Here is an 11,393-nt window from a genome sequence, read left to right on the forward strand (position 1 = left end):
CTCTGTCTTTCAAGAGATTTTTCCTTCAATTTGTTCCTTGTCTTTCTCCTCCATCCCAGACTGGCAATGGCTCTGTCTGTAAAGTTCTCGCAAAAATTCTGTTGGCTTTGCATGAAGCATGCAGGGGTCAAAGCCGTCAGACAATAGGACTTTCCACAAACCCTTTCTGCTTAACTCCTTTTCCAATCTTGGCTTGTACTGAAATGGCGGCTGGGTTCCATGTTTGGTTACATCCTCACATTGGACTGTAACTTCTGGGATTCCACCCCCTGGAAGCTTGTAATTTTCCAAGCCATCAGCTTCTGGTTTCTTTGAACCCAAGAGTTCAGTTCTAAGTTTATCTCTCCCTGCTCGCATGGTACTATAAGCCACAAGGAGAAGCCAGGATACATCCTCCACATGTATTCTGGAGATCTTCTCAGCTAAGTATTCCAGGTTGTCGCTTTCAAATTTTTTCCATCTGACACCAGGACTCAATTTTGCCAAATTCTCTGCCACTTTAAAACAAGGATCGCCTTTCTTCCAGTTCGCAACAACACATTCATCATTTCTGTTCAAGTCCTCATCAGAAGTATCTTTAGAGTCCATATTTCCACAGTCTCTTCAAAGCAATTTAGGCCTTTTCTATCAAGCTCCTCACAATTCTTCCAGAACCTTCCCCTTATCCATTTAAAGAGCCGTTCCAACATGTTTGGTATTTGCAAACACAGCAGCACCCCACTTCTCTGGTACCAAAATCTGTTCTAGTTTGCTAATGCTGCCGAAATGCAAAACACCAGAGATGGACTGGCTTTCATAAAATGGGTTTATTTGGTTACACAGTTACACTCTTAAGGCCATAAAGTGTCCAAGGTAACACATCAACAATCGGGTACCTTCACTAGAGAATGCCAATGGTGTCCGGAAAACCTCTGTTAGCTGGGAAGGCACGTGGCTGGCATCTGCTCCAAGTTCTGTTTTCAAAATGGCTTTCTCCCAGGACATTCCTCTCTAAGCTGCAGTTCCTCAAAAATGTCACTCTGAGTTGCACCTGGGGATTTGTCCTCTCTCAGCTTCTCCAGAGCAAGAGTGCTTTAAATGGCCATCTTCAAACTTTCTCTCATCCGCAGCTCCTGTGCTTTCTTCAAATTGTCCCTCTTGTCTGTAGCTCCTCTTCAAAGCATCACTCACAGCTGCACTGAGTCCCCTCTGTCTGTCAGCTCATTTATATGGCTCCACTGATCAAAGCCCACCCTAAATGGGTGGGGCCACGCCTCCATGGAAATATCCAATCAGAGTCATCACCCACAGCTGGGTGGGGCGCATCTCCAAAGAAACACTCAAAGAAATCTAATCAAAACTGATAACGTCTGCCCACACAAGATTACATCAAAGATAATGGCATTTGGGGGACACAATACGTTCAAACTGCCACAGTAGCAAAATATTGTAACTACACTGAACAAAGATATCTGTGAGTAAAGCTTAAAGAGGTGGGCTAAGGGCATCAACACATGAGGTAAAGATAGAAGGTAAAGACTGGGACTGTTAACTTAGCAAAAACTGGAGTGGTCAATGATTTTGACTTAAATATACAAATATAAAACTGTTCTTGCATGTGGGAGAGCAAATGAATGTCAACAATGCAGAGTGTTGCAAAGGGGATGGTACTGGTGAAAAAATATAATCAAAGCAAACTGGAGTCTATGGTCAATAGTAACATTGTTATATGCTTCCATTAAATGTAACAAAGGCAATATATCAAAGCTAAATGTGTATGAGAGAGGGATATAAGGGAGGGATATGGAATTCTTGGTAGTGGTGTTGTCTGACCCTACTATTATATTGTATTGTATGATATTTTATTTTTCTTCCTATTACCTTTTTAATTATTTGTTAAAAAAAAAACTTTTTTTCATAGTAATCAATATGTTCAAGCACTGACTGTGGTGATAAATGCACAACTATATGATGATACCATGAACAACTAATTATACACTGTGGATAATTGTATGGTATGTGAACACAGTTCTATAAAATTGTAGGAAAAAATTTAAATAGGGATAAAAGTGCTGGAGAAAACATGGGGAGAGGGATGTATGTATTTACTGTTGGTTAGGAGGCAGAATGGTATAGCCTTTCTGGAGGACAGTGGGGTAATTCCACAAGAAGCTAAATATGTTGGTGCCATAAGGTCCTACAACCTCATAAGGAGGCATATACTTGGAGGATCTGAGAGCAGGGACATGAATGGACATTTGCACTCTGGTGTTTATGGAGACAGTATGCAAGATTTGCAATGGGTGGAGGTGAACTGGGGTATCAACTGAGGAACAAAATGGTGAACTGTGGTGTGTGCATAAAATGGAATATTGAGCAACTACAAGGAGTGAAGCTGTAAGATACACAACATAATGAGGTGAATGGATCCTGTAGACAGTATTCTGAGTGAACTACACCAGAAACAAAGGCAAACATTATAATGCCTCACCAATATGGACTAACTACAATGTGTAAACTCAGAATTGAATCTTAGAGCACAGCTTATCAGGAGAATGCTTATTGTAATGGTCCCTAGATTGTAAGCTCCTACAGCAGTCACATCTATTCCTGAATTGTAATGTCTGTCTCCAGATTCCAAGATGCTGATCCCTTTGTGTATAACCTAATAGATCCCTGGAACTTTGGGTATCTGTGTGACACCTGAAACTCAGAGCTATAGCTCCGCAGATAGGACTGTCAGTATTAGCCCATACAGCAACTGTTAAAAAAGCTGAAAAAGAGTCCAGACTTCAACTAGAGATATGAATGAAACAGATGTGGTTAGGACTAGGACAAATCAGGCCAAAGAGTAAAGGACGATACTGACTGTGTTTTAAAACTTCAACTTACGTGTGAGACCAAGGGAAAAGATGTCTATTTGGTGCAGGATCTATATTTCCTAAACAATTTAACTCATACAGTTTGTTCAAATACCATAATTACATGGAACTTTGAATAGGAAGTGAGATCTGGTAGGTTTGTATAGGTTAGTGTGAAATAGCGAGACATCCCAAAATAATTTGGGCAGAGAATAAAAACATATATGCAGGGCCCCCCTGAGGAGCTGGGGGAAAATGCAGAGGTGTTGGGCTTCTTCACCTGGATTGTTGCTGTTGTTCTCACAAACATTGAGGACTGGCAGTTTGATGTGCCGAGCCCTCTATCTTGGGACTTGCCCTTATGAAGCTCGTTACTACAAAGGAGAGGCTAAACCTGCTTAAAATTGTGCCTAAGAGTCTCTCCCTGAGTACCTCTTTGTTGCTCAAATGTGGCCCTTTCTCTCTAGCTAACCCAACTTGGCAGGTGAACTCACTGCCCTCCCCTCTACATGGGACCTGACTCCCAGGCGTGTAAATCTCCCTGGCAATTCAGGATATGACTCCTGAGGATGAATCTGGACCTGACATCATGGGATTCAGAACATCTTCTTGGCCAAAAGGGGGATGTGAAATGAAACAAAATAAAATTTCAGTGGCTGAGAGATTCAAAATGGAGTTGAGAGGTCACTCTGATGGACACTCTTATGCACTATATAGATAACACTTTTTAGGTTTTAATGTATTGGAATAGCTAGAAGTAAATACCTGAAACTATCAAACTGCAAACCCGGTAGCCTTGACTCTTGAAGATGATTGTATAACAATGTACCTTACAAGGAGTGACAGTGTGATTATGAAAACCCTGTGGATCGCACTACCTTTATCCAGTGTATGAATGGATAAGTAGAAAAATGGGGACAAAACCTAAATGAAAAATAGGGTGGGAGGGGGGGAATGATTTGGGTTTTCTTTTTTACTTTTATTTTTTATTCTTATTTTTACTTTTTCTGGTATAAGGAAAATGTTCAAAAAATAGACTGAGGTGAAGAATGCAGAAGTATATGATGGTACTGTGAACAGTTGATTGTACATCACAGATGACTGTATGATTTGTGAATATATCTCAATAAAACTGAATTTTAAAAAAAAAGAGACACATATGAAAGTCATGAGATTACATAGTTACTTATCAGATTAATGCTTTGCCTCTTCCCCACAAAACTCTAGCCTGGGATTTACAGCTCCTCAAAACCCACCTTTCTCCTACACTTCTGTGCAAAAAAGTCTTGAGGAAAAATAATCAAGTTTTTTACTATTATATAAAGGAAATTCACTTTACCTAAAGCTAAAGCCCTCACTTGAAATAAATGTATATTAGTATGCAAAAAAAAAAAAAAAAAAAAGGAACTGATGGGACCACATTTAATTTACCTTTCATGACCATTTATATTATTGAAAACGATTTCTCATTTTAATATCATTACCATATGGTGTATCCCACAGAAGTGGCAAATTCTAAGTTTCCATCATTTGGGGGAGGCCTGAATTCTACTTGACAAAACTCCCACTGTGCTTTTTTATGACCTTACTTGCATGATTGCAATAAAGCAAAGCATTTTATTGTCCTGACTATATTTATTTATTGTTTTGTCTCTCTCTTACTCACTACATAAGGTTTCGCTAACATATTTTTTCTCAAGTTTAACAACTTGAATCACCAACTAACAATAATACTCCTCCTTCCTTCTTCATAAAAGATTCCTCTTTTGAATTTCCTTTTATTCATACAATCCCATCAACAATTTTGTTTCACCTTTATTGACATGTAATTTACATACAATAAAATTCACAAATTTTAGGTATATACTGCTGTAAATTTTGACAAATGTATACAGTGCTAATTGCCATCTCAGTCATGACACAGAATATTTCTGTCACCCCAAAAAGTTCCTGCATGCCCTTTTGCAATCAATCCAGTCCCCTCATCACAACCACTGGCTAGCCCTGATCTTTTTTTCACTATATGTTTGCCTTTTTAAAAAGTTCATGTAATGGTATCATATGTGTGTAGTATTTATGTCTGGTTTCTTACACTTAGCACAATACTTTCCAGATTCATCCATGTTGCCACATATATCAATTTTTAGTTCTTTTTTGTGGCTGGGTTATAGCCCATTATATGAATATATCAAAATACGTACAGTGCATCCATTCACCAGTTAATGGACAGTTGGATTAGTTCCAGTTTGGAACTATCATGACAAAGCTGCTATAAATATTTGAGTACAAGTCTGTGTGTGGAAAAATGTTTTCATTTTTCTTAGATAAATAGGAAAGGAATCACTGGAATTATATGTTTATTTTAATAAGCTGCCAAATTGTTCTCCAAGTGGCTTGTTTTAGTTTCCTGGATGCTAAAATGAATACCATGCAATGGATTACCTTAAACAATTGGGAATTTATTAGCTCATGGTTTTGAGGCTAAAAATCATCCTAAATCAAGGTGTCATCTAGGCAATGCTTTCTCCCAGAAGAAGTGGCATTCTGGGGCTGGCTGCTGGTGATCCTTGGACCTGAATTTTTCTATCCCATGGCAATATACATGGTGGCCTCTCCTAGCTTCTCTGGGTTCCATTGACTTCCAGCTTCTCCCTGTGGTTTTCTCTCTGTGTGTCTGAATTTCACTCTGTTTATAAATGACCCCAGTAATAGGATTAAGACCAATCCTGATTCGGTTGGGCCACACCTTAATTGAAGTAATCTCATCAAAAGTTCCTATTTGCACTGGGTTCACACCCACAGGAATGGATTAAATTTAAGAACCATTTTTCATTTCCACCGGCAATGTATGAGAGTTTCAGTTGTCCCACATCCTTGCCAACATTTGGTGTTGACAATATTAATTTTAACCATTCAAGTGGGTGTGCAGTGGCATCTTACTGTGGGTTTAAATCTACCATCTTAGTATTTGCTTTTTATTTGTTTTATTTTTGTTCCCTTTTCCCTCTATTTCTGCCTTCTTTTGAATTTATTTATTATTGTTCATCATATACTTCATTTTTTATGGTTGCTTTAGAGTTTAAGATACACATCTTTAACTTATCATAGTCTACCTTCAAATAATATCATACCACCATATATATAGTTTCAGACTTTTACTTCAGCATACTTCAATCTCCCCATCCCATTCTTTGTGCTATTGTTGTCATGCATTTATTTCCATATATATTAAAAACCCCACAACACATTGTTATTTTTGCTTTAAAGAGCCACTGATCTTTGAAAGAGAGTTTAAAAAGTTAGAAAACAATCTTTTATAGTTACTCAAATATACACTATTTCTGGTGCCCTTCATTCCTTTGTATAGATCCAACTTTTATTCTGGTATCATTTTATCTGCTGCCTGAAAAACTGTCTTTAACATCTCTTGAGGTACAGGTGTCAATGAATTATTTCAGGTAGCTTTTATTCATTTGAGAAGATCTTTATTTTGCCTTGGTTTCTGAATGGTAGTCTTGCTGGGTATAGAATTTCAGGTTATTAGTGTGCGTTTTTCTGTTTTGTACTTAAAGGCTACCACTCTATTGTCTTCTGGGTGATATGGTCTTTCTGGAGAGGTCTTCTATCATTCTTATTTTTGTTCCTTTCTTTATAGCGTCTTTTTTTCCCTGTGGCTTTTAGACTTTTTCTCTCAGAAATTTGATTGTGATATGTCTTGAACTGGTTTTCTTGATATTTCTTCTGTTGCGCTTCTGGGATTTGTGGATTTATAGTTATTTTTCATTAAATATGGATATTTTTTAGCCATTATATCTTTAAATATTTTCCTCTGTCCTCCACCATGCTCTGGGGCTAAAATTACATAGACGAGATAATATTGCCCCACAGCTCACTGATGCTCTGTTCCCTTTGTTCTTACTATTGTTCATTCTTTTTTCTCTCCATAATTTTTTAAATAGTTTTTATGCTATGTCTTCTAGTTAACTAACCTTCCTTTCTGCAATATTTAATCTGTTAATACTATTTGTTGTGCTAATTACAGATATTATTTTTTATTTCTAGATGTTTATTTGGGATGTTTTTCATCTTTCATTTTCCTTCTAATTATGTTCATGTTTTTGTCTCTCTTCTTCAACATTTGGAGTATAATTATAATAGTTGCTTTACCATGTTACTTTTGGTGAATTCTATCATCTGTATTATTTCTAGTCATATTTCTATTGAGTGATTCTTTTTTTCCTGGTTACTGTTTGTATTTTCTGCTAACTTGCATATCTAGTAATTTTTTATAGGATGGTGAACCCTGCAAATTTTAAGTTGTTGGATGCTGGATTTTGTTTTATTTCTTCAAATATTGTTGCACTTTATTCTAGGTTGCAGTTAAGTTACATGGAATCAGTTCTCTCCTTCTGAGGCTTGTTTTCCACATTTGTTAATATGCATCCAGAGCAGTCTTTAGTCTAGAGTTAATGTGGCCTATCACTGAGCCAACAGTCTTTTGATGACTTAATTTATTTTCCATGAATTAGCAGGTATTTGCATTCTGGGTGATTGGAATGCAAACTATCCCAGTTCTGTATGAGCTCTGGAGATTGTTCCACCTACTCCTTTCCAAAGGTTCTTTCTCCAGCCTTGGGGAGTTTCTGCCCCATAAGCATAAATCAGTACTCAGCCCAAGATTAGAGGGGAGCCCTCTACAAAACACCAGAGTTCTCTCCCTGTGTATAGCTTCTTCCACTCTGGTATTTTGTCCTGCAAATTATAGCCACCTTGGTTTTCTTAAAAAGAAATATCTGTCTCTTCAACTTAGTGAAAATCTCAGGCTCTATTTTGGCTCCCCTCTATGTGCTGCAGCCTGGAACACTCTTTGGGCAATAAGCTGAAACAATTGTAGGGCGTACTTCATTTGTTTTCCATTTTTCAGGGATCCCTGTACTGCACTGCCTATTGTTTCATATATTGTCTGGTTTACTAGTTCTTCAGAGTGAAAGAATATATCCAATCCCTGTTACTCCATCATGATCAGAAGTGGAAATCTGTCACTTTTCAATAACCATACCTCTCCTATGATTTCAATAAATGTTTAATCATTATCATTGTGGGTATGTGCATAAAGGAAGATAGCACTAACATTTATTGACTGTTTATACACTAAAATGAAGACTTTACAAATGCTACCTCAGTTAATACAACTGCACTATGAAGTAAGCACTGTTAATCCCCATTTTTTTAGATAAGAAAACTTAGGGTCACAAAGGTAGTACTGCAACTGGCACTTGAATTCACATCTATTTGATTCTAAAATCCATATACTTTGTAATATTGACTACCTCTCTACTTAATATGTGTTCAGGTCTAGTGATTTACGACTCCAGAAACTTCATTCAGAGTGGGAGCTCAGTTAATTTCATAATCCACCATCCTGAAATGAAGTCTGACAACCTGACCACAGACTTAAAGAACAGATGCTAGAGTTTGCATTAAGGAAAAGGTAAAAATAAGTTGGGTGGTTTGAAAACAGAATTCCTACAAATATAGCTGTTTAAATGTTTTAAAGCTATTACACAGTCTTGGAGCTGCCTCTCTTTAAGAAAATAATTTAGGCAGAGAAAGAAAAGAGACATTATTTTTCAAATTCATTCTCGGTTGATATAGCAAAATTCATTGTTTGTTTGAAAAGGAAATAATATTTAAATAAAATAACCAAATAAAGAGAATAGTATACTGATCCTTGGTAGTAGTAAAATAGAGTCTAAATCCAGAGATTAAATGTAGAGTATAATTGAACATGAAGAAGTATTCCCTATGAATTTTACCTGTAAGCACAACAGAAACACATAAATTCCAATATAAAAAAGAGAATGGTGGTTGAAGACATGATCCCTCCCTCTGCTGAGATGAATAGGTTTATGATTGGGAAAACATCAGTTAAGGCTTTAAGAGTGAAACCAATGAAGCATAGGAAATGAAAAAAGAAAAAAGCATCCAGTGAATCAGTTGAAGGAGAAAGGCAGGGGAATCTACACTTTCCATAAAGCAGGGGTTGGTTTTCCAGCACTGATTGTAGTATATCTATAGCTACTTTTCTGAATAAATCAAAGGCAGACATGTTTATGAATGAAATCCATTATTTATAGAACAATGTGGAGATGTGAAAAGACCATATTTATATGCTTACAGAGTGGGAAATAGTGTTACCTGGCTATTTATAGTGAATAAATCAAAGAATTAAGTCACAGGAATTGGAAAATTTTCCAGGCAAGGAAAGGGCTCAGCATGAGTGAGTCCTTTCACTCTACTAAGTTATTTTTTCTATTTCTTTTTCCCTTTTCTGTTCTTTGTCTTTTTTTTTTTTTTTGATAATTTAAATAAATAGTGGGCTGGTCCTGAGAAATACGCAATTGAAGGCAAACAGAAACAGCTAAATTCAATCAAATGTGAGTGTCTCATACATGCTAAAATGAGGTAATCTCAGTAAAATAAGTAAAATAATCAATCATTTCTTCTCCTTTTGCTTCTTAACAGACTCCTCTGGAGATATGTAAATTATTGATTGCATCTGGTTTACTACCATCACAGCTGCCTGAGTGTTTATTTTTTGAAGACAGGTGCAAATAAAGCTAAGCTACATTCCAGAAAAGCTGCAAAGCAAGGTTATAAACTTGAAGTTTAATTCTCCTTTTCCAGATGCCACATAAGACATAGAAGTTTACATAGGGAACCATACTACCTTTTCAGGTCTATTAAAGTGATCAGCAAAGGGGGAACTATCCAAGCCACAGGTATAATAAACTATTCTAAAACAGACTTTCTGAATGACAAAGTTGAGTGCATTATAATTTTTTTCTGAATTTCCTCTATCACTCTCTCTCTCTTCTTTTATGGGAGGGAATGGTGTTCTGATAATGGTAATTCTGATAATGATGCTTACAGTTAAAGTTTATTTCCCTCAGCCTGAGGCAGGATTGGTGGAGAGGTTTTGTCATCCCCATTCCCCCCATCATACTGCTCTTCTCACTTTCTTTCTCTACCTACAATTCTTGCTCCCATCATCTTCTGACTTGAAGCTTCTCTTCCTAAATACATAATTTCCAAACTAAATGGAAAATGCTAAGGAGAAAAAATCTTTTTTTTTTAAATCCTCTAAAGTTTACATCTCTAATTTAACACACAAAAGAGTTAAGGACAAGCCTCAAATCTTGCTCATTCCTCAAGGCATTTGGCATCTCTCTGTTCCAATTAGATAATGTACCATTTATAAATTATTGGTTTATTAATGACTTATTCAATTAATGGCTTTTAAATATGAGTTCTGATCTATTAGAAATTGAAAATGATATTAAAATGGGAAAATAATCTTCTCTTCTAGTACTTTTAAAGCATACCCATAGTTTCTGCACTGCCAAAGCATACAAAAAATAAGGTTTATGCTGGGCAATGGTCCAAGTATATTAAGTTCCGAATATGGCTGTAAGTGGGCACAAAACAGATAAATGTACCATTTAAGATATTTTAAATTGTCAAATGTGCCACAGTAATGTAAAGGAAAAAAAGCAAATCCTTGCACTTGTGCTAAAGCCTCTCAGATTTTCTAGTTAGTCATTAGTAGCAATTTTCCAGGGCTTTTGTTCTGGGATATTAAGTTCCTCTTCTCAGGTAGTTCCTACATGCTCTGACTGCCAGTAAACAGTCTTGGTGTCTCCTTGAGCTAAGGAAACATCTTGATTAACCTTCATCTTAGAAAAAGTCCCAACATAGCCAAGGTAAGAGAAGGTAAATGCATTTTTATACTCATTTTGGTGTGGTGAAAAAGCCTATGATTAGAACCAAATGGATGTGGGTTCCACTCCCAGCTCTGCCAGTAATCACTGATGAGGTCTTGGGAAAGTCCATTAAGGCCTATGAATCTCACGTTTCCTCATCTGGAAAATGCTGTTGTGGGATCACTTTGAGGATTAAACAAGATAAGCTATGCTTAGTACCTCTATTAGTAGCAGGTCCTCAAGTCAGGAGAGCTCCTTCTCTTTCCCTCCCATTTACATCTCGAACTTCTGTGTAAGAAAGATACTTGGTCCTTAAGGATGTGTACAAGGGAGTCTTCCTCTCCCTTCTCTGTGACAGGACGTGTTCAATCAACATGAGCTCCTTGTCAGACCTCTACGTGCCACACCAAACTGCTGGCAGTCACTGAGGCACAATCCCTTTTATATGTTACCCAAGATCAGCAGCACAGTAAATATGAAGCAGACCAATTCTGACTTCTTCATTCTACCCAAGTTCAGCAATACGGTAACTATGAAGCAGAGCAATTCTGACTTCTTCAATCTTCACATGAAGAGCAGCAAGTCGGGCTGAAGTAAATAGTTGCATCAAGTGTCTGCAAAGTTGGTTTTAACAGAATTATTTCTGGGGTAGATAAACATTAAAATGTCCCAGTACATGCGCGTGCACGTGCACACAACACACACACACACACACACACACACACACACACACACGCATGCATGCATGCATACAAACATACATATTGGAGAAGATGAAATTTTAGAATCT

Source organism: Choloepus didactylus, chromosome 13 (assembly GCF_015220235.1).
Source record: "Choloepus didactylus isolate mChoDid1 chromosome 13, mChoDid1.pri, whole genome shotgun sequence".
NCBI lineage: Eukaryota > Metazoa > Chordata > Mammalia > Pilosa > Megalonychidae > Choloepus > Choloepus didactylus.